Source organism: Scyliorhinus torazame, chromosome 19, assembly GCF_047496885.1.
Source record: "Scyliorhinus torazame isolate Kashiwa2021f chromosome 19, sScyTor2.1, whole genome shotgun sequence".
Classification (NCBI taxonomy): Eukaryota; Metazoa; Chordata; class Chondrichthyes; order Carcharhiniformes; family Scyliorhinidae; genus Scyliorhinus; species Scyliorhinus torazame.
In genome coordinates, this window is record NC_092725.1 from 55251079 (window position 1) to 55278456 (window position 27378).

Below are 27378 nucleotides of genomic sequence, written 5' to 3' on the forward strand. Positions count from 1 at the left end.
ACTCCGCACAGACAGTGACCCAAGCCGGGAATCGAACCTGGGACCCTGGAGCTGTGAAGCAACAGTGCTAACCACTGTGCTACCGTGCTGCCCTAAAGAACAAAGAACAATACAGCACAGGAACAGGTGCTTCGGCCCTCCAAGCCTGTCCCGGTCATGATACCACCCTTGGCCAAAACCCTTCCTTGTGCCGTATCTCTATACCCATCGATCCATGTATTTGTCGAGATGCCTTTTGAATGCCGTTAATGTATCTGCTTCCACAACCTCCCCTGGCAGCGCGTTCCAGGCACTCACCACCCTCTGTGTAAAACACCTGCCTCACACATCTCCTCTAAACCTTGCCCCATGGACCTTAAACCTATGCCCCCTGCTGACTGACCCCTCCACCCTGGGAAAGAATGCCCGCCCATCCACTCTATCCACGCCCCTCATAATCTTGTAGACCTCTATCAGGTCACCCCTCAACCTCCATCGTTCTGATGAAAACAGCCCGAGTCTGTTCAGCCTCTCCACGTAGCTAACACTCTCCAGGTCAGGCAGCATCCTGGTAAACCTCCTCTGAACCCTCCCCAAAGCCTCTACATCCTTCTGGTAGTGTGGCGACCAGAAATGTGCGCAATATTCCAAGTGCATTCTTACCAAAGTTCTATACAACTGTAGCATGACTTGCAGTTTTTATACAGAACACCCTGTCCTATGAAGGCAAGCATCCCGTATGCTTTCTGCTGCAGATGCATCTGTCCATGACAGTATCAGTAGGAGTAACAACCACACTGTACTAGTGGAGACAAACTTCCATCTTCACACTGAGGATACCCTCCATCACGTTGTGTGGCACTACCACGGGGCTAAAGGGGACAGGTTTTGAACAGATCTTGCAACTCAAGACTGGGCATCCATGAGGCGCTGTGGGCCATCAGCAGCAGCAGAATTGTACTCGGCCACAATCTGTAACCTTGCTACTTGGCATATCTCCTACTCTGCCATTACCACTACGTTAGGGGTGAACCCACTCTTCAATGAAGAGTGCAAGAGGGCATTGCCAGGAGAAGCCCCAGACATACTGAAAAATGAGGTGTCAGCTTGCTGAAGCTACAGCACCGGACTATTGCATGCCAAACGCTTAAGAAGCAAGTGATAGACAGAGCTAAGCAATTCCATAATCAGTGGATCAGACCTAAGCTCTGCAGTCCTGCCACATCCAGATGCAAGTGGTGTTGGACAATTAAACAATTCACTAGAGGAGGAGGCTTCGCAAAACTCCCTCAATAATAGACCCACACTTTAGTGCAAAAGATAAAGCTGAACTATTTGTCAAGCTTCAGCCAGAAGTGCCGAGTGGATGGTCGATCTCGGTCTCCTCCAGAGGTCTCCAGCATCACAGATGCTAATCTTCAGCCAATACAATTCACTCCATATGATATCAAGAAACGGCTGAAGGCACTGGATGTTGCAATGGCTCTGGGCCCTGACAACATTCCGGCAAAAGTACTGAAGACTCGTGCTCCAGAACTTGCCGCACCACTAGCCAGCTGTTCCAGCACATTAAAAAACATTGGCATCCATTCACCAATGTGGACAATTGCCCAGCTATGTCCTGTACACATGAAACAGGACAAATCCAATCTGGCCAAGGTCCATCAGTCTATTCTCAGTCAACAGCCCTATCAAGTGGCACCTGCTTAGCAATAACCTGCTCGCTGATACACAGTTTGGGTTCCCCAGGTTCACTCAGTTCATGACCTCATTACAGCCTTGGTTCAAACATGGACAAAATGGATGAACTCCAGAGGTGAGGTGAGAGTGACTGCCCTTGCCATCAATGCAGCTTTGATCGAATGTGACATGAAGGAGCTTTGGCAAAATTGGAGTCTATGGGAATCAGGCGGAAAACTCTTCATTGGCTGGAGTCATACCTGGCACAAAGGAAGATGATTGTGGTTATTGGAGGACAATCATCTCAGCTCCAGGACATCTGCAGGAGTTCTTTTAGGTAGTATCCATGTTCAACCTTAAGCTTAAGCTGCTTCATCAATGAGCCTCCTTCTATCATAAGGTTAGAAGTGGGGGTGTTCACTGAAGTTTGTACAATGTTCAGCACCATTCGCAACTCCTCAGATACTGAAGCAACATATGTCCAAATGCAGCAAGATCTGGAGAATGTCTAGGCATGGGCTGACAAGTGGCAAGTAACCTTCATACGACACAAGTGCCAGGCAATGACAATCTCCAACAAAAGAGAATCTAACCGTCTCCCCTATTCAATGACATTACCATTGCTGAATTCCCCCACTATCAACATCCTAAAGATTACCATTGACCAGAAACTGAACTGGACAAGCCTTACAAATATTGTGGCTACAAGAGCAGGTCAAAGGCTAGGAACCCTGTAGTGGGTAACTCATCTCCTGACCGCTCAAGGTCTATCCACCATCTACAAGGCACAAGTTAGGAGTGTGATGGAATACTCTCCACTTGCCTGGATGAGTGCAGCTCCAACAACACTCAAGAAGCTCAACACCATCCAGGACAAACCAGACCGCTTGATTGGCACTCCATCCACAAACATTCAAACCCTCCACCACGGTCACACACTGTCAGCAGTGTGTACAATCGACAAGATGCACTGTAGGAATTCACTGGTTCCTTAGACAGCACCATCTACACCCATGATTCCTACATCTAGAAGGACAAGGGCAGCTGATACATGGAAACACCACCACCTGGAAGTTCCACTTTCCATCCTGACTTGGAAATATATTGCTGTTCTTTCACTGTTGCTGGGTCAAGGTCCTGGAATTTCCTCCTTAATAGCACTGTGGGTGTACCTACACCAAGGGCCTGCTGTGGTTCAAGAAGGCAGCTCACCGCTACCATCTCAAGAACAACTAGGGATAGGCAATAAATGTTGACCTAGTCAGCGACACCCACATCCCATAAATGAATAAAAAAGAAAAGTATAGGAAAGACTTCTCATTATTGCATTTGCAGGCAGCAGCAATATGCTAGTTAGGGAAGGAGAACAGAAAGTATAGTTCAGAGAATTCCCAGACTTTATCTACTATTCTCAGAGAACCATGACGCAATTTGCCAGGGGTCCAATGGAGCAGAATGGAAAGGTGAAGGAAAAAAAAAACTGGGCGGGATTCTCCCATTCGGTGGCAGAGTGTCCGCGCCGTCAGAAATGCCGTCGCGTTTCACGACGGCGTGTACAGGCCACTGGGAGTACCGATTGTGGCCCCTACAGGGAGGCAGCACGGCGCTGGAGCGGTTCACGCTGCTTCAGCCTCCCATCCCGGCATGAACTGTGCGCCGCGCCAATCCGCGCATGCGCAGTGGCCTCCTTCAACGTGACGCAACATGGCGCGGGAGTTCAGGGGCCGGCACGTAAGAAAATAGGCCCGGGGAGCGAGAGGCCCCGATCATGGGCCAGGCCCCATCGGAGGCACCCCCCCCCCCCCCCCCCCCCCCGGGGTCGGAGCCCCCTTCTCCCTCCCACAGGCCGTCAACCGACCCTGCGTACAGAGTTCCCGCCGGCTGCGACCAGGTGTGGACGGCGCTGGCGGAACTTTGCCTTTTTAGAGCGGCTGCTCGGCCCATCCGGGCTGGAGAATCGTGTACAGGACCCGCGACGGGCGCCAATGGTGCCGATTCTCCGCTTCACGGAGAATCGCGTGCCGGCATCGGGGCGGCGTGGCCTGGTTGCGGGGATTCTCCGGCCCAGCCCCGGGCTGGGAGAATCCCACCCACTATATTTATATTGCACTTATGTGTCTTCAGGACTGTCAATGCACTTTAACAGCCTCTGGAGTACTTTCAAATTGTAGTCACCGTGATACTGTCACAAAAGTAAGCTCCCACAAAGTGTCATGTGATAAACGACCCAAAAATCTGTTTCAGTGATGTTGGCTGAGTGAATATTTTGTGCAGGGCGTCAGGGAGAATTCTCTTGCCATTCTTCAAAATAGTGCAGTGGAATCTTTTACAGCAACCAAGAAACAATGCAGGACTTCCTCAGTACTGCACTGGGATGTCTGAGGCTGCCTGGGACTTAAGGTTGTGAGTTGGAATCTACTCCAGTGCCTGAGCATAGCTGGCTCTGTTGAAATCGGAAGGGACCAGGATAGGGCGAATCGTGAATAAAGCTGGAAGTTCCTATAAGGGATTGAGTCCCCCAGCTGCTCCTTGTATTCCCAGTGATCCCGAGGGATAAAGACCTCAACGCTAAGTGTTCCTGCTTCCCTGCCTTAATGGGAGCCAGTATATTTTTGGAGATCAACACTCCTCGCACAGTGGTCTGTGGGAGGATGCAGAAAGGTTTCACTGTGGGGAAGGAGGAGTGGTGGAGAGGGTTTCCAGCATAAAGAAAATGGTATAGACTCCTTGAGATGAGCAATTTTTAAAAAATTGTAACTCCCCCATGTTGCTAACTCTGCCTTGGTTCAATTGCTCTGTTTTATTACCTTTGCTCTCGAGTCGCCAGGTATCTTTATGATACCGCCACAAGGTTCAAGTCCGAGTAATGATCAATAATCCAATACACCGATTAGTAAGATTTAAATCAAAGCACATTTATTATACACAGTAATCGCTACTCATGCACAAATTCTACGTCTAAGCTACTTCTACAACTAACAGGCCGATTCTTAACTTTGGACTGGCCCACCAGGTCAGGGGAACAAATGGCCTTTCGTTCGGGTTCTGAGTCTGCGGGATTCGAAGTTGGTACGGATTGGTAGCTAGGAGCGCCTATCTCGTAGCGAGTGTTGAATTAAGACTTACGATTGTCGGCCTTCACTGCACCGGTCACGGTCAATGTTGGTTCGTGTTGCTGGGTGACCCGGGCAGAAAGAAGAGCTGAAGAGGAGCAGCTGAAGAGTGAAGAGAGCGATTTGAACTTGGGGCTCAATTCTTATAGTCCCCAGGGGCTTCCTGCCTTTCGGGGCGGACCCTGTACCTGGTCCCAAGTGATTGGACTTTGTCCCAATCACTTGGTTCGATTTTCTCCAATGCTGGAGCGGTTCCCTAATCGATGGGCGGTCTTGAGGTGCTCGTTCACCTCCTTTTGTGTAGGCTCCTGCTGGCGCCGAAGAGTCTGTTTTTGCTTTGTGTGTCTAAATGTTGCTTATTGTTCCTGGGGATTGCTCTTTAGTAGGCAGATGGCTGTTGTTTTGTTATGCTGATGGTTGCTGGTATCGATATTGTCTGGCCTTTCCAGAGGTAAATACACAGCCAACCTGCAGCTGCTGATTTTTGTCTTGTTGGCTGACTTTCCCATCAGCCTTTGCCGTTCGCCATTTTGAATCAGGAGTTGGCCATTTTAAGTGGCTACATTCCCTCCTTGTGATCCTAACGCGAAGTGTGAAGGATCACATAACTATGTTGTTTTCCATTCCCTGACCTGGGGGGCGGGGCACTTCCTTCGTGGCCTCTGCACTGACCATAGCTATGCAAAAAAATTTTCACTGACAATTCTAAGGGCGCTATGCCAAACAGGGACATGCATTACAAAACAATAAACTGGGAACCTCTAACTATCCTTAACACACTACACTCACTTAAACATTTCATTATTCTAACTTCCTCAACCATACAAACAAAATCATAGCCATTTATACACACTTTTCCTGGCTTGGCAGTCAAGCTCAGGATCGTACAATTTGCTCATGAACATTTCTTTATATTTCTTTATTTACAATAAAACCGCAAATGAATGCTCTTTATTATAGATCACGGGGGTTGGGGGTCTGGTCGTATCCGAAAATAGGGGATCTGATCCTATATACCGGGGTTCGAGTGCGGTAGGCTCTCCTTCTCCATTTCCTTAGACGCATAGTCTGCACGATGCAGCAGAGTATCGCCAATACCAGTAAGGTTTCTATTACATATGACAGAGAGTACCAGGTTATAAACCTGGCACACCAAGATGATGTGGTGTCGCTGGTGACTGGGCTCTGGGTACTGTGGGGAAGTGAAACATTAATGGCTGGGGGGGGTTGAAGTCATGGGGTTCCCGTTCACTCACAATCAAATGTCCATTATTATGAGGATGATCCATGTGGAGGAAGTCCTCATGGCTCTTCTCTTTCCTTTTCTTTCCTTTTCTTCTCCGGTCCTGGAGCTTCTGGAGTTCTGTGGAAACAAACATAGTATCTGTAACTATCTTTGTTTAACATCTCGTACGATAGTCTGTCTGTCCTTTAGTGCCAATTACTCCCTTTATAATTGGTCACTATGTGTGACTCCCTCATTTTTTCCCCCCCCACAAAAAATCGAATTTTAGCACAAGACACACTTCCAAATAATGAACCAGTGCGAGCCGTCTCGCAGATTGCGCAATTTACCATCCAAATGTTCCAGGATGTAAATAGCATGGGGTTAGCAACCCCAAAACTTTTTGAACTGAAAGTGCCAAAATGAGGTGCGTATGGGCCGCGACGGATAAGAGTTGGATGGAGTCCCCGGGTAGGACGGCTACCAATGCCGTGTCTCTCCTACCCGAGCGTAGTTGACCAGAGGGGGGGTTCCCAGGCAGGGCGGGTCCCAAGCCGTTTCTCCACTGCCTGAGCAACCGACAAGAACGGGCAAGAAATGTAGTCATCGTGGGGGGGGCTGCCGTAGTGGTTCAACCTTCGAACCAGAAGGGCAGTTATGAACGGGCGTCTGGTACCTTAACCAGTCTCTGCAGACAAGCTAGTCCCGCTGAACTAGTGTCTGGCTATAGTGAGTCTCTGTGGACAAGTTCTCAGAGGTTTCGGCCGAAAAGGCGTGTGGCCGTGAAATTTTTTTCCTGTCTGACAAACAACATGGAACAAACTTACAAATAACATAAAACATTCTGCAGGTTCCATCAGAAAGGACACCACTTCTCCCAAGCGGTTCCTTTTTAAACATCATCTGGACACCTCAGTTCTCGGGTGCAATCAGGGTCGCAAAGCTGTTCTCGGTGTGGGAGTCAGACCCAAGGTCGTCACCTTCTCCCGGGTGCCAAACTCTTGAGTATATCAGGGCTGAAAGGGCTGCATGGAGTGAGGTGGGGTTGCTCTCGCCGTTGCGGACGAGTCGGAACGAGTTATCTCGGTGCCAATAGTTGGTGTCTAGTTGTGTGGGGACAGTATCGGGGTCATCAGTGTAGTTCGGTGGTTGGTGCTGGGGTTTATTCCGGAAAGTGATCATGAAGAGATCACTTGGATCGTAGTCGGAATCGCTGGGTGTGGGTCCTGTTGCATGGGGATAGTAGGGAGGCGTGCTGTGGCTATCGTCCGAGTCACAGTCGCTGTCTCTGCTGCTGCAGTCTGTGGGCGTTCCGGGGTAGAGTGTATATTTAGGGGGTGGAGTCGAGGTCGTGTCCGTGGCTGGGCTGGACGTGTTGGGGGATGGTAGGGTTACGTTGGCTGTGGGTGGGGCGTGGTGTGCTGCGTCGAGCATGACGTGGTGTGCATGGTTCGACTGTGTTCCATATGCCTTCAGCTGATTTATATGGAACCACGCAGTCTTACCATTGGGGTACTTTATTTTATATACGGAAGGGCTTACTTTATCCGCAATGGAGTACGGACCCGAGTTTTTGGGGACAGGAATGTGCTGGGGTTATATACAGAGAGCATAACTTGCTGTCCTATACTGTACTCAGTCGCATGCACTGTCTTGTTGAAACAAGCCTTGCTTTGTTTCTTCCTTGTGACCAATTTTACTGTGGCTGCTAGCTGAGCTGTTTTAACATTTTTTAATTAAAATTTTTTTTAAAAAAAATTCTCCTCCATTTTCACATTTTCTCCCACATTTACATCCATCAACGATAAACAATAATCAGCAAGATATGTCAGTCCCCATAATAACAACGATCCCATCTACCCACCAACCCCCAAACCTCAACCCGCATGTTTACATAAACAAATGACAAAAATAAATCAGGGATTACCCATAGTCACCCTTAATCTTATACAGCTCCAGCCCACTGCACCACCCGCTTCTGCTTGGCCCAGCTCAGGACCTTCTCCTTCACCCTGTACCTACGGAAGCACAGAGTCACTGCCCTTGGCGGCTCACTCGCCTTTGGTACAGGCCTCCACGACCAATGAGCCCGATCCAGTTCATATCGGGAGGGGTCCTCCCCCTCCCCCAGTAGTTTTGCCAGCATCGCGGCAAAATACTCAGTCGGCTTCGGTCCTTCAACTCCTTTGGGCAGCCCCACAATCCTCAAGTTCTGTCGCCTGGATCTATTTTCCAGGTCTTCCATTTTTCCTCGCAGATCCTTGTTAGTATCCATCACCTTCCGCATCTCTTTCCCCATCGAGGCAAGTTGATCACCGTGCTGCAATAACGTCTCCTCCACTTCCTTCAGCGCCTCCCCTTGCTCTCGCACCTCCGCCACTGCGCTCGCCACCTCCGTCATCACCGGGGAAACCGCCTCCTCCACCAGCACACTCAAAACCTCCCTCATCTCCTTCCTCACCGTCTCCATGCATTTCTCAATCTGCGCCAACTGCTTTTCAAATTCCGCAGCCATCACCTTGGTTATTTCTTCAGCCGTAAGCAGTGCGGCCTTCCCTGGTGCTCCAGCCTCCATTTTTCCTGGTGACCCCGCGATGACCTTTCCACTCCCCGACGGACCTCCAGCTGGTTTCTTTTCGGCCGTTTTTCTGCTCACCCTCGACATTTTACTTTGGGTTTTTTTTCCCTCCTGTGTCTTCTCAGTGCCTCCTCCGTGCCTTCTCCCTTCTTCTGCCGCCTCCGCGGACCCTGGGACCGGGCTTAAAGCCCCGAAATTGCCGTTCCCGAGCGGGGGCTCTCCATTGTGCAGCCGCCTCCCGCCCGCCGTCACCAGATGTCCGGTAGTTTTAACATTTTCAACTAATTGCTCTACTGCTTTCTCGTGTGTGAGGGCCGTCTCCTCGGGGCTGGTCAAGTCTAAACCTAATAAATATTCTGTGCCTCTCATGGGGCGTCTGGTCATGAGGGTGTGTGGGGGACTTCCGGGTGCGGCAATGACCAGCTGAGTCGCACGTTTCAGCACCTCCCGTTGGAACGGACTTTTGGGCTCGTAATAGGAGCCCCAACGGCAATTTAAACGGCCAAAAACACTGCGGTTAACCAGAAGGGAATCCCCCCGGACACGCATGGAAAAAGGAGAGGATAGCGGCCGGATTGCAGAAGATCCTCTGGAGCAGCGGCAAGGAAGGGAAGCTCGAAGCAAGATGGCGTCGGAAGGTGGCCGTTTGTTATGGGGCCCGGAGCAACAAGAGTTCCTGCGGCGCTGTGTGGAAGAGCTGAAGAACGAGTTGAAGAAGGAAGTGTTGGCCCCGATATTACAGGCGATTGAAGGGCTAAAGGAGGAGCAGAGGACCCAGGAGCTGGAGCTTCGGGTCGTGAAGGCAAAGACTGCTGAAAACGAGGATGAAATACAGGGCCTGGTGGTGAAGGTAGAGACGCACAAGGCACAGCACAAAAGGTGTGTGGAGAGGTTGGAAGTACTGGAGAATAACTCGAGGAGGAAGAATTTAAGAGTCCTGGGTCTTCCTGAAGGCGCAGAGGGGGTGGACGTCGGGACATATGTGAGCACGATGCTTCACTCGCTAATGGGATCGGAGGCTCCGACGGACCCTTTGGAGGTGGAGGGAGCCTATCGAGTTCTGGCGTGAAGACCAAAGGCTGGAGAAATACCTCGAGCTATAGTGGTGAGGTTTCTCCGCTACAGTGACAGAGAGACGGTCCTCAGATGGGCGAAGAAAACTCGGAGCTGTAGGTGGGAGAACGCAGTGATCCGCGTATACCAGGATTGGAGTGCGGAGGTGGCGAGAAGGAGGGCAAGTTTCAATCGGGCTAAGGCAGTGCTTCACAAAAAGAAGGTTCAATTTGGAATGTTGCAACCGGCGAGACTGTGGGTCACACACCAAGGGAAGCACCACTACTTTGAGACGGCAGAAGAGGCGTGGACATTCATTGTGGATGAGAAGCTGGAATAGTCTGGCGAGAGAGAGAGCTTCTGGGACAAAGTGGTGGGGTGATTATGTGGGGAGAGGAAGGGGAAAAGGGGGGGGGGGATGATTTTTCAATTTGTTAATTCTATGATCCTGTAACTTTTCTAACTTTTCTCTCACGTGGAACGTGAGAGGGCTGAACAGGCCGATTAAAAGGGCACGGGTACTCGCACACCTAAAGAAATTAAAGGCAGATGTGGTTATGTTGCAGGAGACGCACCTGAAACTGACAGACCAGGTCAGACTACGTACAGGATGGGTGGGGCAGGTGTTTCATTCGGGTTTAGATGCGAAGAATAGGGGGATGGCTATCTTAGTGGGGAAACGGGAACTGTTTGAGGCAAAGACCATAGTGGCGGATAGTGGGGGTAGATATGTGATGGTGAGTGGCAGATTGCAAGGGGAGGCGGTGGTTCTGGTGAACGTATATGCCCCGAACTGGGATGATGCAAATTTTATGAGGCGTATGTTGGGGCGTATCCCGGACCTGGAGGCGGGAAAGTTGGTAATGTGGGGAGACTTCAATACGGTGCTTGATCCAGGGCTGGACCGGTCGAGGTCTAGGACCGGGAGGTCAGGGTGCTCAAGGACTTCATGGAGCAGATGGGAGGAGTAGACCCCTGGAGATTTATTAGGCCTAGGAGGAAGGAGTTCTCATTTTTCTCCCATGTTCACACGGTATACTCACGGATAGACCTTTTTGTCTTGGGAAGTGCACTGATTCCGAAGGTGACAGGGACAGAGTATACGGCCATAGCCATTTCGGAGCACGCTCCACATTGGGTAGACCTGGAGGTAGAAGAGGAAAAAGAACAGCACCCACTCTGGAGAATGGATATGGGCTTATTGGCGGATGAGGGGGTATGTCTAAGGGTGAGGGGGTGTATCGAAAGGTACTTGGAGCTTAATGACAACGGAGAGGTTCAGGTGGGAGTGGTCTGGGAGGCGTTGAAGGCGGTGGTCAGAGGGGAACTGATATCCATAAGGGCACATAAAGGGAAGCAAGAGGGTAAAGAAAGGGAGCGATTGTTGAGAGAACTTCTGAGGGTGGACAGGCAATATGCAGAGGCACCGGAGGAGGGACTGTACAGGGAAAGACAAAGGTTACATGTGGAATTTGACCTGCTGACCACGGGTAAGGCAGAGGCACAGTGGAGGAGGGCACAGGGTGTACTGTATGAGTATGGAGAGAAGGCGAGTCGGCTACTGGCCCACCAATTGAGGAAGAGGGGAGCGGCGAGGGAGATAGGTGGGGTGAGAGATGAGGAGGGAGAGATGGAACGGGGAGCGGAGAGAGTGAACGGGGCATTCTATGAGAGGTTATATAAGGCTCAGCCCTGGGAAGGGAAGGAGGGAATGATGTGTTTCCTGGATCAGCTGGAATTCCCGAAGGTGGAGGAGCAGGAGAGGGCGGGACTGGGAGCACAGATTGAGATGGAGGAGGTGGTAAAGGGGTATGGGAGCATGCAGGCGGGGAAGGCCCCGGGACCGGATGGATTTCCGGTGGAATTTATAGGAAATATATGGACCTACTGGCCCCGCTTTTGACGAGAACCTTTAATGAGGCCAGGGAAAGGGGGCAGTTGCCCCCGACTATGTCGGAGGCGGCGATATCGCTACTTTTGAAGAAGGAAAAAGACCCGCTGCAGTGTGGGTCCTCCAGGCCCATTTCCCTTTTAAACGTAGATGCTAAGCTCCTGGCCAAGGTGATGGCGACGAGGATAGAGGACTGTGTCCCGGGGGTGGTCCACGAGGATCAAACTAGGTTCGTTAAGGGGAGACAACTGAACACGAACATATGGAGGCTGCTAGGGGTGATGATGATGCCCCCACCAGAGGGGGAGGCGGAGATAATGGTGGCGATGGACGCTGAGAAAGCATTCGATAGAGTGGAGTGGGACTATCTGTGGGAAGTGTTGAGGAGATTTGGTTTTGGAGAAGGGTTTATTGGATGGGTACAGCTGCTATACAGGGCCCCGGTGGCAAGTGTGGTCACGAACAGGCAGAGGTCTGACTACTTCCGTCTTTATAGAGGGACGAGGCAGGGGTGTCCCCTGTCTCCGTTACTGTTTGCATTGGCAATTGAGCCCCTGGCCATAGCACTGAGGGGCTCCAGGAAGTGGAGGGGAGTACTCAGGGGAGGAGAAGAACACCGGGTATCATTGTATGCAGATGATTTATTGCTGTATGTTGCGGACCCAGTGGAGGGGATGCCTGAGATAATGCAGACACTCAGGGAGTTTGGGGAATTCTCGGGGTACAAATTGAATATGGGGAAGAGTGAGTTGTTTGTGGTGCATCCGGGGGAGCAGAGCAGGGGAATAGATGATTTACCGCTGAGGAAGGTAACAAGAGATTTCCGGTACTTGGGGATTCAGATAGCCAGGAGTTGGGGAACCATACATAGGCTTAATCTAACACGATTGGTGGAACAGATGGAGGAGGATTTTAAGGGATGGGACATGGTGCCCCTGTCACTGGTGGGTAGGGTGCAGGCGGTCAAAATGGTAGTCCTCCCGAGATTCCTTTTTGTGTTTCAGTGCCTCCCGGTGTTGCCGTTCTCCCCGAAGAAATACACCACAAGTCCAGTGGTGGTGGCAACACTGAAAATTTGGGGGCAGTGGAGACGGCATAGGGGAAGGACGGGAGCCTCGGTGCGGTCCCCGATAAGAAATAATCATAGGTTTGTCCCGGGGAGAATAGACGGGGGATTTGGAGCATGGCAGAGAGCTGGGATTGTGCAACTGAGAGATCTGGGGCGAAATTCTCCGTTATCGGCGGAAAGTCCGCCGATCGGCGCAAAAAACGGCGCAAATCCCACTTGCGTCACGTCATAAAAATGGGCCGATAGTCTGCGGCCCGAAATGGGCTAGCAGCGACGTAACGGGATCCGCGCTTGCGCAGTAGTTCACGCCGTGCAGCGTCATACGCGCTGCACGGCGTGACGGCTCATAAGGCCGCGCAGCTCCCCCCCACCCGACCGGAACACCCGACCGCAACACCCGACTTGATGGCTGGTCGTCGCTCAGCCCCGAGGTTCGAGTCACGCGATGTGGAGGTGCTCCTGGACGCGGTGGAGCAGAGGAGGGACGCCCTGTATCCCGGGCACGGCCGCAGAGTTGCCCCACGCCACAGCCGGCGTCTGTGGAGGGAAGTGGCAGAGGCCGTCACCGCTGTGGCCCTAACACCACGGACAGGCACCCAGTGCCACAAGAAGGTGAACGACCTCGTCAGAGCAGGCAGGGTGAGCCTCCCCCATATCCCCCATATCCCCCCTCCCCATATCCCCCCCTCCCACATATCCCCCCTCCCCCATATCCCCCCTCCCCCATATCCCCCATATCCCCCCTCCCCCATATCCCCCATATTCCCCCCTCCCCCATATCCCCCCTCCCCCATATCCCCCCTCCCCATATCCCCCCTCCCCCATATCCCCCCTCCCCCATATCCCCCTCCCCATATCCCCCCTCCCCTATATCCCCCTCCCCATATCCCCCCTCCCCCATATCCCCCATATCCCCCCTCCCCCATATCCCCCCTCCCCTATATCCCCCCTCCCCCATATCCCCCCCTCCCCCATATCCCCCCTCCCCCATATCCCCAAGTGAATCCAGCCCTAACCTTAACCTCTGCAATGCACGCGCAACCGATGGCGTGCATTCATATACCTGCCTAACACTGTTGCCTTTTACCCCTGCCACCCCCCCCCCCCCACAGGAGAAGCGCGCACACAACAATAGGGAGCATGTGAGGACTGGAGGAGGGCCCGCTGATGAGAGGCCACTGACCGTACACGAGGAAAGGGCCCTGGAACTGGCTGGCGGACCTGAGGTCTGGGATGGTCTGATGCAGAGGTCGGGGCCCCACGAGCAAGTGAGCCACCAACAGCCCGTCCCCATATCCCCCCTCCCCTATATCCCCCTCCCCCGTATCACCTGATCACTGCCTGATGTCTAACCATGCATGCTTCATTGTGTATCGCAGGACCAAACGTCCAGGCACCCATCCCCGCAGATGCAGACCGCCCGCAGGATGCCCCTCGGAGACCACAGGAGACGGAGAGACCCGCACCCTCCAGCATGCGACGCCCGCAGGATGCCCCTCGGAGACCATGGGAGACGGAGAGACCCGCACCCTCCAGCATGCGACGCCCGCAGGATGCCCCTCGCACACCACGGGAGACGGAGAGACCTGGAGCAACAGGGAGACGACACCCCCGTCACGTGCGGGAGCGACCACCCAGCGATGAGGGGGGCAGCCACAGGCCCCCGTCACATCCGAGCCAGGACACCACTACCCAGGACACCACTATCCAGGACACCCCTACCTGGGACACCACTACCCAGGACACCCCTACCCGGGACAGCACTACCCGGGACAGCACTACCCGGGACAGCACTACCCAGGACACCCCTACCCGGGAAGACGAAATACCGGACAGTGACTCAGAGTGGATGGGTGGAGACAAACCCCCACCCCAAAGTGCCATGGACTCAGAGTGGGACGAAGAGCACGACACAACGCCACTGCTGTCACCAACACCCTCCACCATCGCAGAAACACTCACCACGGTTGGGCACTTTAGTGATGAGGCGTCTGGTACACTCACTGGTGCGCACAACACAGCCGTCCCGGTACAGCAGGTGGAGGTAGGAGCAGCAGAGGGACCGGGCAGTCGGAGGGCAGCCCAGGCCAAGCGAACATCTGCCGCCCAGATGGATCCCGGGTTCCTGCAGTTACCACACCCACACATAGGTCCGATGCAACCACCGACACGGAGACGAGCGAATAGGGTGACGGGTGGCTTGCGGCGGCTGCGGTCGCAGGTGGAGGAGTCCACCCGCGTCCAGGAGCTGGGAGTGGTCCCGGTCATGCGTGCCACCCAGGCTGACACCGCACGGGTGGCGTCCGCGGTGGAGGCAATGGGTGCGACGGTGTCAGACATGGGGAACGGTTTGCGAGGCCTGGGGCCTTCCGTGCAGGCGGCGTCTGTGGCCCAGGAAATGGCTGCCCTCTCACAGGAGGCCATGAGCCAGCGCCAGATGGCAGAGGCGCTCAACGCCATAGCCCAGTCTCAGCAGGCCATGGCCCAGTCTCAGCAGGCCATGGCCCAGTCTCAGCAGGCCATAGCCCAGTCTCTGCAGGCCATGGCCCAGTCTCTGCAGGCTATGGCCCAGTCTCAGCAGGCCATCGCTGAGGGCATCGGCGCCAGTGGCCATGTGCGAGCTGGCGTCGCACTGTCGCTGACAGGGTTCGACAACCCCCTGGGCTCCATGGCTGCAAACCTGCAGACCCCTGTCGATACCAGCACGGGCCTCCAGGACTGGCAGCGCCAGATGTCGGGGGCGCGTCGGATGGCCAGTCCGTTCGCATCCCCCACCCATGTAGAGGCCTGGGGGCCATCGGGCACCCCGAGGGAGGAGGAGGTGGTGTGGTCCGTCCCGGCTCCCTCTGTCGGGGAGGTCCCGGTACACCGCGACACCTCGGACTCCCCCCTTCCGTCCCAGGTGCATCGGGTGGGCAACGGGCAGGACAGGCTGGCAGCTCGCCATCCCAGTCGCCCGGGCCGCAGCCTGGCCCATCTAGGCCAGGACGCCTCAGGAAACGGCCGCCAAAGGGATCCGGTGTCAGAGGGCAGGAATCACAGGAGTCCACCTCCAGTTCTGCTGTACCGTCTGGGGAACCACGTAGACGTAGTCAAAGGGCCCGTAAGGCCAAACAATTAGACACTGAGTAAGTTGGCACGGGTGCAGGGCACAGATGAGTTTTAGGGGCTAGGGCACGTGCATGAACTCCTTTGGTTATTAAAGTCAATGTTACACCTACCGAAGCTGCCTTTGTGCTCTGTCCAAAGTGTGCGGGCGTGTCATGTACGTTGAGCGCAAGTGTGTGTGTGACGGGTGGTCTTACCTCAGCCCCAAGTGAGTCTGCCCCCTTCCCCCTGGGCCGCCATCAACATTCCCCGGGCAGAGGACGGGACCGTGCGCTGCAGTGTCACAGCCGCATGCAGGGATGGTCCGGGTGGATGGTGGTACTGTGGCCATGGGTCAGACATAGTCCAACGATGTAGAGCCAGGAGCTCATCGGAGGCGGGTTGTCATCATCCTCCATGGTCTGCGATAGACACGCGTCCACCCGCAACTGGGTGAGCCCGACCCGTTGTGCCGCCGGTGGATCGGCAATTGGGGGTGGGGGGGTGGTGTGCATGCGGGTGGGGTGTGTGGGGTTGGGGAGGGGGGTGAGGGTGGTGGGTGGGTGGATGGGTGGGGGGTGTGGGTGGTCGGCTGTTGTCATGGTGTGCGGTTTGTGGCCATACTACCCGATTCCCACGCCCATCTAGTCAGTGAAGCGGGCGTCTATCAGTCTGTCCCGTGCCCGCTGGGCCAGCCGGTAACGGTGGACAGCCACCCGCCTGTGTCTACCCCGTCTGCCCTGACCATTGCCCCCATCCCCCTCATCTGGGGAGGACTGGGCCTCTTCCTGCTGCTCCTCCACTCCGCCCTCCTCTGCCTGCGGCACATCGCCCCTCTGCTGGGCTATGTTGTGCAGGACGCAGCACACCACAATGATGCGGCCGACCCTATCTGACCGATACTGGAGGGCGCCCCCAGAGAGGTCCAGGCACCTGAAACGCATCTTCAGCACGCCAAAGCACCTCTCTTTCACTCCCCTTGTCGCTACATGGGCATCATTGTAGCGGTTCTCCGCCTCATTGCGTGGCCTCCGTATAGGCGTCATCAGCCACGATCGCAATGGGTAGCCCCTGTCGCCCAGCAACCAGCCCCTCAGCCGGGGATGGCGTCCCTCGTACATGCCGGGGATGGATGACCGCGACAACACGAATGAGTCGTGTACACTGCCTGGGTGACGGGCGCAGACGTGCAGGATCATCATGCGGTGGTCGCAGACCACCTGTACGTTCATTGAATAGGTTCCCTTCCTATTAGTGAACACGGCCCTGTTCTCTGCAGGTGGCCGCACGGCGACGTGCATCCCATCGATCGCGCCCTGGACCATGGGGAACCCGGCAACGGCAGAGAAGCCCACGGCCCGGGCATCTTGGCTGGCCCGGTCCACGGGGAAGCGGATTTAGCGGTGCGCCATGGCATAAAGGGCATCTGTCACTGCCCGGATGCACCGATGCACCGATGTCTGCGATATGCCGGACAGGTCCCCACTCGGTGCCTGGAATGACCCCGTTGCATAAAAGTTCAGGGCCACCGTAACCTTGACGGACACGGGGAGAGGGTGTCCCCCGCCAGTGCCACGCGGTGACAGGTGTGCCAGCAGGTGGCAGATGTGTGCCACGGTTTCCCGGCTCATCCGGAGTCTCCTCCTGCATTCACGGTCCGTGAGGTCCTGGTATGACTGCCGGGGCCGGTACACACGGGGCGCCCTCGGGTGCCTCCGTTGCCGTGGGGCCACGACGTCCTCCTCCCCCTCCTCGTCCTGTCGGTCAGGTGTCCCTCCAGCCTGGGCGGCTGCCGCCTGCCCCTCTGCGGCAGCCTGCGCCACCTCTCTGGCACGCTCCTCCTCCTCCTCCTCATCCAGGGCAACATAGACATGAGCGGCTGCCACCACGGCGGCCAACATCGCTGGATGGTCTGAAAACATGACGGCCTGGTGGGGGGGAGGGGAACGACGACATGTCATCATTGCCCATATCCCCTCCTCCCCCCAGCCAGGTGGCATGGACCGCATGGGTCCAACTGTTGGAGGCTGGCACCTGGCCAGGTGGACCAACTCATTTGCCCTCCCATCACCCGCCCCGGCACGGACCCCCTCCCCAACCCCCAACCTCCACCCCAGCACGGACCCCCCCCAACCTCCACCCCGGCACGGACCCCCTCCCCAACCCCCAACCTCCACCCCAGCACGGACCCCCCCCAACCTCCACCCCGGCACGGACCCCCTCCCCAACCTCCACCCCAGCACGGACCCCCCCCCAACCTCCACCCCAGCACGGACCCCCCCCCCCAACCTCCACCCCAGCACGGACCCCCCCCAACCTCCACCCCGGCACGGACCCCCTCCCCAACCCCCAACCTCCACCCCAGCACGGACCCCCCCCCAACCTCCACCCCGGCACGGACCCCCTCCCCAACCCCCAACCTCCACCCCAGCACGGACCCCCCCCCAACCTCCACCCCGGCACGGACCCCCTCCCCAACCCCCAACCTCCACCCCAGCATGGACCCCCCCCCAACCTCCACCCCAGCACGGACCCCCCCCCAACCTCCACCCCAGCACGGACCCCCCCCAACCTCCACCCCGGCACGGACCCCCTCCCCAACCCCCAACCTCCACCCCAGCACGGACCCCCCCCAACCTCCACCCCGGCACGGACCCCCTCCCCAACCCCCAACCTCCACCCCAGCACGGACCCCCCCCCCAACCTCCACCCCGGCACGGACCCCCTCCCCAACCTCCACCCCAGCACGGACCCCCCCCAACCTCCACCCCGGCACGGACTCCCTCCACAACCCCCAACCTCCACCCCGGCACGGACCCCCTCCCGGCACTCCCCCGGAGCCCAGCCTACTCTAACCACCCCCCCCCCCGCCGCACACACACACAAGCCGAGACACACCTCTCCTCACGCAATCAGTCTGCGGCCACGCCATTTCCTGCCCAGAGCCAACCCCCCAGGCCGTCACTCACCTCCTCGCTGGTCGGCGTGAGCCTGGAGCACCGGGTCACGCCGATGAAAAGGAGGTTTGATTGACGTCGACGTGAACGGTCATCACGTCGACGGGACTTCGGCCCATCCGGAAGGGAGAATATCGGCAGGCCGAAAATCGGCTGCCTTGCGCAGACCCGTGATATTCTCCGCGGCAGCGGCGCCATTAACGCCCCGCCGACTTTTCTCCCTTCGGAGACTTTGGCGGGGGCGGGGGCGGGATTCACGGCGGCCAACGGCCATTCTCCGACCCGGCGGGGGGTCGGAGAATGACGCCCCTGTTCTTAGACGGGACGTTTGCAAGTCTGGGAGCGCTGACGGAAAAATATGGGTTGCCCCAAGGGAATGCATTTCGGTACATGCAACTGAGGGCTTTTGCGAGGCAACAGGTGAGGGAATTCCCGCAGCTCCCGACGCAGGAGATTCAGGATAGAGTGATCTCAGGGACATGGGTGGGGGATGGTAGGGTGTCGGACATATACAGGGAAATGAGGGACGAGGGGGAGATCATGGTGGATGAGCTGAAGGGAAAATGGGAAGAAGAGCTGGTGGAAGAGATTGAAGAGGGGCTGTGGGCAGATGCCCTACGTAGGGTAAACTCTTCGTCCTCGTGCGCCAGGCTAAGCCTGATACAATTCAAGGTTTTGCACAGGGCGCATATGACCGGAGCAAGGCTCAGTAAATTTTTTGGGGTAGATGATAGGTGTGGGAGATGCGCGAGAGGCCCAGCAAACCACACCCACATGTTTTGGTCATGCCCGGCACTGCAGGGGTTCTGGGTGGGGGTGGCGAATGTGCTTTCGAAGGTGGTGGGGGTCCGGGTCGAGCCAAGCTGGGGGTTGGCTATATTTGGGGTTGCAGAAGAGCCGGGAGTGCAGGAGCCGAGAGAGGCTGATGTTTTGGCCTTTGCGTCCCTCGTAGCCCGGCGAAGGATATTGCTTATGTGGAAGGAAGCCAAACCCCCGGGCGTGGAGACCTGGATAAACGACATGGCAGGGTTTATAAAACTAGAACGGATAAAGTTTGTATTAAGGGGTTCGGCTCAAGGGTTCACCAGGCGGTGGCAACCGTTCATTAACTACCTCGCAGAATGATAAAGGAAATGGGAAGGTAACAGCAGCAACCCGGGGGGGGGGGCTCGGGCTCGGGTGGGTCCTCAGGGGTGTTTTTGTATAGATATTTGTACTTGGCTATGTATATTGGACTGTTTGATTTTATTATCTGGGAGAGTTATTATTTTTGTCATGGCAGTTGCCATTTAGTTTATATATTATTTATTTATTTGTTAAAAACGGTCACTGTTATTTATATTGTTTTATTGTTGTAAAAAGGGAAAAACCTTTTTATTGTTTTGTTTGGCCGAAAAATTTGAATAAAATATATATATATTTTTTAAATGAGGGTGTGTGGGGTGTAACCTGTGGAAGTAGAAATTGTGTTACGCAAAAACATCAGCGCAAAAGGGAGGACTGAGTCCCAAGTGGTGTTGATCTGCTGGACCATTTTTCGGAGGGTGGATTTTAGGGTCCGATTCATGCGCTCCACGATACCACTCGACTGTGGGTGGTATGCTATGTGGAATTTTTGGGTGATGCCAAATATCGTGAGGATGTTCTGCATGACACGTCCCGTAAAATGGGAGCCTTGGTCGGATTCAATGCTGCGGGGGAGTCCCCATCTTGTAAAGATGTGGTGGGTCAAATTCTTGGCTGTGGTTTTTGCAGTGTTTGTGCGGGCTGGGAATACTTCCACCCATTTCGTAAATGTGTCAATCACCACGAGTACATATTTATAGCCATTCCTGCAAGGGGGCAATGGTCCTATAAAATCAATCTGGAGGTTAGTCCAGGGGCCATTAACGGGTCGGGTGTGGCTGAGTTGAGCCTTTTTGGCATATCTGTCGGGGTTATTCTGCGCACAGATAAAACAATTCTCGATGTAGTGATTTACATCATCCTTTAAATTCGGCAACCAACAAAGCTGCTTGAGGTGGGCTGTAGTGGGATCGATTCCCTGATGTCCATGACTGTCATGGGATAAACAAATCAGTTGATTCCTGTCCTGTTCAGGAACCACATAAAGGGTGTCTTTTAACACCACACCGTCATGTGTAGTCAGTGCATTTTTAAACCTCTCATAGGGTGCTGGATAGTTTCCTTTTATAATCTCCCTGAGATTGCTGTCCTGCTTCTGGGCCTGCACTAGATCCTCGATATTAGTCTGTGAGACCTGAACTGCACTCGCTGGTGCACTGTCGGAGGGTGTCCAAGAATATCCATGCCTGGAACCTGCTTTAGCCATTGCGTCGGCTTTCACATTTCCAGGGGGGAGGAACGATGGTGACTGCGAACTTTGATTATCCCAAAAGTGCTGCTGTTCTGGGCTCTCTGTAAAATATGACGGAGCAATGGGGCTGAGAGGAGCGGTTTCCCGTCAAATTCTCTTGCGTTCCACAGGGGCAGGAATTCCGTGAGGCTGTTGCAGACATAGTGGCTGTCCGAGTATGTCTGCTGGGCTGGGGAAGGAATCTGGGTGTTCCACTATATATGCGACGGCTGCAAGTTCTGCTGCCTGCGCGCCTAAGTGGCCTGGCAGTTTTAACGATATTTCCTCAAGGGCGCGTCCCTACGCATCCTCGACATTGATACCGCAACCTGTTATGCGCTTCCCATTCAAGACTGAGGAAGATCCATCCACATAGATCTTTATGGGCTCACACGTGTCTGTGTGCTGGGGGCTCTGGGTTGAACTACCTACCTTTCTGGGGAGTGTTTTAGCGATAAAGGGTGTGTTGTGGTGTGGAGAGATAATTTCACATTCATGGGGGGTTCCTGGGTACTGTAAGCTGTCGGCTAAATAGGTGTGCGTCTTTGTCCTTTTAACAGTGATGTCCCGTCCCTGCAAGAGAAGGGTCCATCTAGCTGCTCTAATCTGGCTTACTGTACCGTCCTTGAGTCATCCGTCCAGTAAATGTTGGGTGGGGGTGTGTTCGGTGAGAATTGTGATGGGGTTCAGTCCGGTAATGTATGAAAAATACTGGACTGCCCAAAATACTGCGAACAGGTGACTCTCACAGGCGGAAAATCCCTGATCCACAGCATCTAAAATTCTGGAGGTGTAAGCTACGGGCCTTAACTGGTCGTGCCGTTCCTGGAGGAGCACGGCTGAAAGGGTGCGGTCTGTGGTCACTACCTCTATGGCGTAAGGGGAAAGCGGGTCTGGAACTTGTAGTGCGGGGGCTGCTATGAGTGCCTGTTTTAAAGAGTCTACAGCATCCGTATGCTGCGGAAGCCATTCCCAGGGGGCTCCTTTCTTTAGGAGGTCTGAGAGGGGCGCTGCCTTGCTGGCGAAACCGTCAATGTGGTTTCGGCAGTAGCCGACCAGTCCTAAAAGCGACCGGAGGGCTGAAACGTTCTGGGGAAGGGGCAATTTAGCAATCGAGTCAATCCTTTTATGCTCGATCTCGCATTTACCGTGCGTGATAATTGTTCCCAAATATATCACCTTGTCATCCAAAATCTGGGCCTTTTTGGGGTTGACTTTACAACCGATCCAGGAGTTCGGACAGAAGCTCAATGTGCTCTTCCTTGGTGTCTGTCTGCAGTAGTAGGTCGTCTATGTACTGAACGAGACATTCGGGGCGAGAGAATTTGGCTAAACCATTTGCCAGCTGTCGGTGCAAAATGGAGGGGGAGTGTGGAAGTCTTGTGGCAGACATGTCCACGTGTACTGCTGTGCTTTAAAGATGAAGGCAAATTTGTACTGGCACGCCTTTGCCAATGGAATGGACCAGAATCCATCACTGACATCCAAAACCGTAAAGAATCGGGAATTGAGTCCCTGGTTGAGCATGGTCTCGGGACCTGTGGCTACTGTGCGGGCTGCTGCGGGGGGGATTTTGTTGAGTTCCCGGTAATCGATGGTCAGTCGCCATGATCCATCGGGCTTTCTCACTGGCAAAATCGGGGCATTATTAGTGGAGGCTACTGATCTAAGTACGCCCTGCTCTAATAAGCTTTCTATTACCCTCAGAGATTTCTCCCTCTGCCTCTTGAGGAAATCCATATTGTTTTTGGGGTCTAGGGTCAGGTCCTGTTATTTGTACGGAGCCAGTCATCCGTCCACAGTCGTGCTTGTGGGTCGCGAATGCTGCCTTGTTCTTTTGCAGAACTGCCCTAACCTGCTTGTCCGTACTAAGCGTGGTCGGGTTGAACCAAAATTCGCCTGCTGCGCTAATTTTGTTCGCGTACTCTCCTATGTTGAGCGTTGCGGGAGCTCTTGCGGATTTTGCCATCTCCCAGATACACTGGTTGACTGGATCAAATGAAAGATTGTGGGAATTCATAAAATCGATTCCCAGAGTGTGTTCTGCTGTGTGGGGCAGGTCAACTAAAACTATGGGGTGCTTGGTGGTGATGGTGCCGATTTGAATGGGTACAGAGGCTGTGATGTGTCCCTGCTGTGAGTGGCCTGTAAGGCCGCTGAGGGTGATAGTGGCTGTAGTGGGCCATGTGTCCTTTTGGAACATGGTGGAGGAATTTATTGTGGTGCGGGACCCTCCTGTGTCCCAGAGAAATTCGATGGGCTGTCCCCGAATTTTCGCTGCAACTACCGGTCATCCGGACCTATCCCAAAGGGCGTCCCAGACCCAACTGTGGGAGCCCGAACACCGTCAGTCCGTTCCGGTCAGGTCCGTCTGATCTGAACGGGCGCTAATGCTATGAATGGGCTCTGTCTTCTTCTTACTCAGAGTGCCCGTCTGCTGGGCTCTCTGTGGCTTTCTAGGGGCATTGCATTCCCTTGCAAAGTGTCCCAACTGTCCGCAGTTGTAACACTCCTGTGACTTGGGTGGGGGGCTGTTCTTTCCTTCATTCACCCATGCGGGGTTCTGGTGTGTTGTAACTGCCTGTATATCTGCGGTGGCCTGCTTTTCCTCGGGATTCTTGAGTGCGGGATTGCTTTGTATAGATTGCTCCCAAGTGAGGGACAATCTTTTCACTACCCTCTTCTCGTTATGGGCCTCCTCTGAGGGATCATAACTCGCGCAAGCTTTCTGTCCTGTTTCTGTGGCATGGAAGATAAGGGTCTTAATTCCCTGGCCAAATGGCCAACTCCCGATTCAAAATGGCGACATCTTTCCATATTTTCAATAACAGGGCTTAACTTATTCATAACTAACATACCAATGGCATCTGTTAAGGCCAGTCCCAGACCTCCGTGTAGACTCATTGATCCGGTTTGAAACGTTGCTGCCTTGGATTATTAAAGAAATTTGCTGTCCAACCTGTGGTGGGGAAATAAATGCCACATAAAGACCAAAATAAGCTTGTTGTTAAAAAAAAAATGGATTGAACCAACTTGCACAAAGCACAAGAATTGTGTGGTGGCCCATGTGCTTTTGAGGGAAAACCTACATTTTGTGTTGGCTTGATGATCCCTTTATGATATCCATTTCTCTGAAACATGATTCCTCATAAACAGCCACTTTTTTCCAGTAACTGATCATGTGACCAATCTGCCTAGGAGATAAATAATAGAAATAAAAAGGTCAATGAGACGTTAATTGCAGTTGTGAGTAGGTTCCTGGGTGTGGTTCTGTGTTCAAGCAGCTCAGTTTTAATTTAGAACAAGATTGTTTCAGGGAACATTTCCTTCAAGCAGGACTCAGTTGACATTTTGAGTTTGTTAAAAGAAGTTTAAAAACCTTGATAACTTAGAGGAGAGGGTCTGGTGTGAGGTGCTCCGGAGAGTGAATGCCCCTCCACCTCATGTGCGAGGTTGGGGCTGATACAGCTGAAGGTGGTATATAGAGCGCACCTCACGAGGGCGAGGATGAGCCGATTTTTTGAAGGAGTAGAGGATATGTATGAGCGTTGCGGGGCGGGGTGGTGGGGGGGGGGGGTGGGGGGGGGCGCTAATCACGTTCATATGTTTTGGTCCTGTCCAAAGCTAGGGGAGTACTGGAAGGAGGTGTTTAGGGTAGTTTCCAAGGTGGTGCGTGTGAAACTGGACCCGGGTCCCCGGGAGGCCATATTCGGGGTGTCGGACCAGCCGGGATGGAAACGGGTGCGGAGGTAGATATCATAGCCTTCGCCTCGTTGATCGCCCAAAGGCGGATCCTGCTGGGATGGAGAACAGCCTCTCCACCCAGTGCCCTGGCGTGGCGGGGGGACCTGTTGGAATACTTGACCCTTGAGAAGGTTAAGTTCGAACTGAGGGGAAGTTCGGAGGGATTCTACAAGTCATGGGCACTACTTATTATGCACTTTCAAGAACTGGATAACATCGAACATTAGTTGGGGGGCGGATAGGTGGGAGAGCTGTGTATATTAAGGGTGACTATGGGTAATCCGTGATTCCTTTTTGTCATTTGTTTATGTAAACATGTGAGCTGATGTTTGGAGGTTGGTGGGTAGATGGGATCGTTGTTATTATGAGGACTGACATATCTTGCTGATTATTGTTTATTGTTGATGGGTGTAAATGCGGGAGAAAATGTGAAAAAGGAGAATAAAAATATATATTTTTTAAACAAAAAACCTTGATTACTTTAAGCCTCTGCTAACAGTGAGTTGGACTTCTAAGGTATAGGAGCTGAGAAGAGGTAGAGAGTTCTACATACAAGATTACAGAGTAAAATAACATTGGAACCAAAAGGGTTTTAATCGGAGATGGCTGCACTTAAGTCGCTAGGTAGATCTTTGTTGAACTTGAAGTCTACAAACTCGCAGTGGTTGTTGGAAACCTGAAGGGAAAACCTTGCCAGAAGTAAGCAGAAGATCAAAGAAATCTAAGGAAGGATGTGCTGGCCTTGGAAAGGGTGTAGAGGAGGTTCACAAGAATGATTCCTGGAATAAAAGCTTGTCGTATGAGGAACAGTTGAGGACTGGGTCTGTACTCATTGGAGTTTAGAAGGATCTTATTGAATCAGAGAACATAGAACATTACAGCGCTGTACAGGCCCTTCAGCCCTCAATGTTGCGCCGACCTGTGAAACCACTCTAAAGCCCATCTATACTATTCCCTTATCGTCCATATGTTTATCCAATGACCATTTGAATGCCCTTAGTGTTGGCGAGTCCACTACTGTTGCAGGCTGGGCATTCCACGGCCTTACTACTCTCTGAGTAAAGAACCTACCTCTGACGTCTGTCTTATATCTATCTCCCCTCAATTTAAAGCTATGTCCCCTCGTGCTAGACATCACCATCCGAGGACAAAGGCTCTCACTGTCCACCCTATCCAATCCTCTGATCATCTTGTACGTCTCAATTAAGTCACCTCTTAACCTTCTTCTCTCTAACAAAAACAGCGTCAAGTCCCTCAGCCTTTCCTCATAAGATCTTCCCTCCATACCAGGCAACATTCTGGTAAATCTCCTCTGCACCCTTTCCAATGCTTCCACATCCTTCCTATAATGCGGCGACCAGAATTGCACGCAATACTCCAAATGCGGCAGCACCAGAGTTTTGTACAGCTGCAACATGATCTCATGGCTCCAAAACTCAATCCCTCTACCAATAAAAGCTAACACACCGTACACCCTCTTCTTAACACCCTCTCAACCTGAGTGGCAACTTTCAGGGATCTATGTACATGGACACCGAGATCTCTCTGCTCATCCACACTGCCAAGAATCTTACCATTAGTCCAGTACTCTGTCTTCCTGTTATTCCTTCCAAAATTAATCACCTCACACTTTTCTGAATTAAACTCCATTTGCCACCTCTCAGCCCAGCGCTGCAGCTTATCTATGTCCCTCTGTAACTTGTAACATCCTTCCGCATTGTCCACAACTCCACCGACTTTAGTGTCATAGAACATAGAACATAGAACAATACAGCGCAGTGCAGGCCCTTCGGCCCACGATGTTGCACCGAAACAAAAGCCATCTAACCTACACTATGCCATTATCATCCATATGTTTATCCAATAAACTTTTAAATGCCCTCAATGTTGGCGAGTTCACTACTGTAGCAGGTAGGGCATTCCACGGCCTCACTACTCTTTGCGTAAAGAACCTACCTCTGACCTCTGTCCTATATCTATTACCCCTCAGTTTAAAGTTATGTCCCCTCGTGCCAGCCATATCCATCCGAGGGAGAAGGCTCTCACTGTCCACCCTATCCAACCCCCTGATCATTTTGTATGCCTCTATTAAGTCTCCTCTTAACCTTCTTCTCTCCAACGAAAACAACCTCAAGTCCATCAGCCTTTCCTCATAAGATTTCCCCTCCATACCAGGCAACATCCTGGTAAATCTCCTCTGCACCCGCTCCAAAGCCTCCACGTCCTTCCTATAATGCGATGACCAGGACTGTACGCAATACTCCAAATGCGGCCGTACCAGAGTTCTGTACAGCTGCAACATGACCTCCCGACTCCGGAACTCAATCCCTCTACCAATAAAGGCCAACACTCCATAGGCCTTCTTCACAACTCTATCAACCTGGGTGGCAACTTTCAGGGATCTATGTACATGGACACCTAGATCCCTCTGCTCATCCACACTTTCAAGAACTTTACCATTAGCCAAATATTCCGCATTCCTGTTATTCCTTCCAAAGTGAATCACCTCACACTTCTCTACATTAAACTCCATTTGCCACCTCTCAGCCCAGCTCTGCAGCTTATCTATATCCCTCTGTAACCTGCTACATCCTTCCACACTATCGACAACACCACCGACTTTAGTATCGTCTGCAAATTTACTCA

At 53.4% G+C, this 27378-nt stretch overlaps 1 long non-coding RNA gene across 3 annotated transcripts in view; it reads right to left on the minus strand.

Annotated features, from left to right (window-relative positions):
* Positions 1-4538: 4538 nt before the first annotated feature.
* Positions 4539-27378, minus strand: part of LOC140396140 (uncharacterized) — a 29996-nt gene continuing 7156 nt past the window's right edge. For all 3 annotated transcript variants that reach the window (XR_011936466.1, XR_011936464.1, XR_011936465.1), the window contains exons 2-4: positions 24078-24182; positions 23847-23947; positions 4539-6135 (exon numbers count right to left, since the gene is read on the minus strand). This is a non-coding gene — a long non-coding RNA (uncharacterized lncRNA). The remainder of the gene's footprint in view (positions 6136-23846; positions 23948-24077; positions 24183-27378) is intronic.